The 4142-nt window shown below is 33.9% G+C and overlaps 1 protein-coding gene across 1 annotated transcript in view; it reads left to right on the top strand.

Annotated features, from left to right (window-relative positions):
* Positions 1-3868: 3868 nt before the first annotated feature.
* tmod (tropomodulin) overlaps positions 3869-4142 on the top strand; it is a 35287-nt gene continuing 35013 nt past the window's right edge. The window contains exon 1 of the mRNA XM_026838427.1: positions 3869-3884. The gene's annotated coding sequence lies outside the window, so the exon portion shown is untranslated. The remainder of the gene's footprint in view (positions 3885-4142) is intronic.

The following is a 4142-nucleotide window of genomic DNA, read 5'->3' as shown; positions in this document are numbered from 1 at the left end:
ATCGCTTAATAAGCGAGTAATTAACGATTGCTTCTCTATCTGTTTAAGGAGCTAATTTGTACCTAAAATGTACTTTACCATTGATTAATCGATTGTATTCGAAACATTAATTCCAACTAAGTTTAGTCTCATAGGCCATAGTGCACAAAATCGTCTAGTTAATGAGTAATTTATGATTATAACGCTTGCGAGTCAAATAAACTGCAATGCACCGAGAACCCGTTGGTAACACAGTAATCTTTTGCCTTTGTTTACTTTAGTTTGCAAATATAAATAATAAAAAGTGTATATAGTATTAGACCCTATATCTCTTATAAAAAAATCCAAAATAGTTGCTACGACAGAGGAGGATCGATTCCGGTACATTAGGTTATAGTATAACCGACGCCATAACCGTTAGGTCAGTAGATCGAGTAACCAGATTTGTCGAGACAGCGGTTATGCTGTCTGGACCTGGGAGGTTGGGAGGACTCGTGTTGGTAAGATAAGGAATCCTTATAACAATTCACGCCTATTTTAAACTATTTCCATTTAAGTTGGGACGCATCAAAAGCACTACCCTTATACCTTATTATCATTTATCGCAATTAAAACATTATTTTTAATTAAAACATTATTTTTAATTAAACATTATTTTTAATTAAACATTATTTTTAATTGAACATTATTTTTAATTAAACATTATTTTTAATTGAACATTATTTTTAATTAAACATTATTTTTAATTAAACATTATTTTTAATTAAACATCATATGATTAACATTAACTTCTAACAGTACCTAATTTTACTGCGTGATTACGGTCTGTCAAAATTCACGAAAACAAACGTTTTTAAGCGACGACAATGCTAACCACTGTTTTTTTAGTGTAAGTTTAAGTAAATACATCGTACAGGAGTTGTACAAATGGTATTTACACATATACTTTACCAATTACTCAATCCTCATACGACATACACCATAAGTTTCATTAGTTAAAAATTATACTACATGTATAAATGCATTCCGTCTACAATTCTGCTCCACAGTTACCATTCTGCTCCACAGTCACCAATTACTAGAACCCGTTTTGTTGGTTACTTCTGATTTTTTTGATCGAGCCCAGTCGACCGTTGTAGTAAAAGGGTTACGTTAAATAATATGGTAGGGTGGGGAAGATGAGACACCTTTTCGTTTAGTTTTCTCCTTCTATTTGGTAGTAAGCAAAGAACATTCCACAGACCGTTGTTAATTGTTATTATGCTAATTAGTTTTAGCCGTGCTTATTCATTAGATTTATGATCTCTTGTTGTTGTTAAGCACGTTAGTGTCATATAAATCCCTTTTCGTCGAACAGTTGTTCTTGTTGTTGTTTCTTAGACGACATTTCCTGCACTTATCTCAATTCTTATTTCTAACATTTATTCTTTAATCTCTTGATTGAAATTAAATCGGAATATATATTTATAATTTTTAGAATAAATTTTCAGAATTGAAACCGCGTAATGAGCGATTAATTAACGATTACTTTACTGTTTGATCAAATGCGCCAAATTTAAAATGCACATTACACTTTAATTAAATGATTGTACTCTATAAAGTATTTTAAACTAAGCATAGTTTTTATAAACCATATTGTGCATTTGAACGCCTAATTAGCGAGTAATTAATGATTACATTTCTTCTTGTCTAAGGCGCTAATTCGTACTAACATTGATTAATCGGTTGTTTTGGATACATTAATTCTAACTAAGCTTAGTCTTATAAACCAAAGTGTATAAAATCGTCCAATTAATGAGTAATTAAGTAGCAAAATGAGTAAGTAGCAACACTTGCGAGTCAAGTTAACTGCCATGCATCGGGAACTCGTTGGTAACACAGTAATCTGTAACTTTTGGTTTTGTTTACGTTAGCGTGTAACTATAAATAAAATGTGTATATAATATTAGTCTCCCTATATCTCTTAAAAAAGAAAATAAATCGAAAATAATGGTTACGGCAGACGAAGTCGAACATTTGGCTACCCAAGCGGCACCATAACCATTCGACCAATAGATCAAGTAAGCAGATTTGTCGAGACAGCGCTTATACTAAAGGTGTCCGGAGTCAGACATTTTGGACTCAGGCTCGGAAACTTTTGACTCCGACTCCGCTCCAGCTCCGAATGAATTTAAAAGATCGAATTCGACTCCGTTCCTGCTAAAAATATTGAAATTTGGCTAAGTTTACCACGCATTTATGCGTATGTATAAATGACCTTAAAAAATGATATTTAAACCCGACTCCGGCTTCGCTCCGGTTTGGCCGAAAGTAGCCGGAGTCCGGCTTCTGTAGCAGTCAGAAATATTGCACTGTCTGGATTGGTATATACAACCAAAGGAATCACAGTAGTTAAAAAAACAAAATTGTTTGATTCCTTAATTGAGAATTTTGTGAGTTTTCAAATCCTTTATTTATTTCCGTAATTCACATCATGCTTTAAAGCTCAATCTAATTTTCAAATAAATGACAATTTGTAAAAATATATGTTTTATCCAGAATCTGTTGTTTCTATTACTTAACGAGAGGAGCAATCAAATTGCACAAACTACAGCAATTTTATCAAAATATTCAAATAAATTAGTGAAAAAAATGCCTACAAGTTTTGAAAGTATTTTGGCGGCCAATGGCCTATTCCACATTAATTCTGGCTCTTGCTATTCGGCTGGTTTTAGTAACAGCTGGCATACTAAGCTGTGTACCTTTCGAAAAAGGTGGACCGTTTAATGTAGCACCTTTTAGTACAAGCTCATCTCTAAAAAGGGAGCCTCTGTCTGCTAATATGGATCACCTCCTGGTAGAACGTTTTCCCAAAACAGATCTAACAACTATCTCCTTTAAGTTTTTCCTTGAGAAGATAGTAAACTGAGTTTTCGAACAAATAACTCTGTGCAATCTATTATTTTACTGGTATTGGGAAATTGCTTGAGAGCTTCTGAAGGTTTTTTTTTCTTTCTTTCACGTCATGTAACTAGAAACTTCAGCTCAACATACAAAACACTAATCCTGCTAAAACATGAAATTGATGTAAAATATATCGGAAAGATGATTCCAGCCTCTTCTAAGTCTGAGCAAAACACGTTAAAATTCCTCATATAGACTCAGATCTCTTGTCTTCTTGGCAATTATCTACACAAGAATATATTTGTTTATTTAAATATCTAACAAATAACTATTCCAAACTGTATACTTGTGGAATGTCTATTACTGCTATGCCAATAATTCATTCTGTTTGATTTTTTTTTAACAAATTAAAAAATCAGCTCCAATTTCTTCCCTGAGAGTCCTGGATAGTAACCAACATAGTATTAAACTTACAAAAATGCAGCTCTGCAGTATAGTTACCAGTGTTTTATCTGCACTATAGTTAAACTGATAAATCAACATCAGATAAAATATCACTAATAATCAACTTTCTTCTATTTTGTGTCAAGAAAGTCTAAGCCCATGGCGCCCTCTATAACAGGCCTGGACACCGTCGGCGCTTCTCTCGAAACTGGAGGCGGATGGTTTTGCAGCGCTTGTGCGATTTGTAGACAGTTTTAATCAGGTATTTGACGAATTATCGTATTAGATAGTGTTTGCTCGGATTTTTAGCAGTTACTACAGTATGAATGTTTAATTTATTATTCAGTTTACGCCTTGTAGAATCCTACAACTTACGTCACGACCAATCCCGGGCCAGCACGTGACATTTTTAGAACATAGACAATTAGCGTCATTGTTACGCATTTCTTCATTTTACCTGTGTCGGCCATTTTTTAATTTATAGTTAGATGTCAGTGCGTGCCTATACTGTATTAGTGTCTGCTGTATTAGAATATTTATTACTTTATGTGTCTAACCACTGATTCTATTTGAATAAGGTGATAAGTGTGTATTTGTTTTGTTGTTTCCCGTACCCGTTGGCCTACTGTAGTCACAATTTGAAAACCTCTTTAGTACTCGTCACTCGTCAGTACTGTTCAGTCCCCCACCAACGTGTAATAAACTTCAAGCAAGAGTCAGAGTGTATTTTCATATGGACTTTTTTTCGATTTAAATAGAAGCCATATTACGGGGTTTGGGTGCAGGGCCGCGCCCTTTTTAAGACCGCCGTAACACGCCTATTATGTGTATATAGT

Source organism: Ciona intestinalis, unplaced genomic scaffold, assembly GCF_000224145.3.
Source record: "Ciona intestinalis unplaced genomic scaffold, KH HT000084.2, whole genome shotgun sequence".
NCBI classification, from domain to species: Eukaryota; Metazoa; Chordata; class Ascidiacea; order Phlebobranchia; family Cionidae; genus Ciona; species Ciona intestinalis.
Note: the sequence above shows the minus strand (reverse complement) of the source record. Positions and strands in the feature narration are given on the sequence as shown.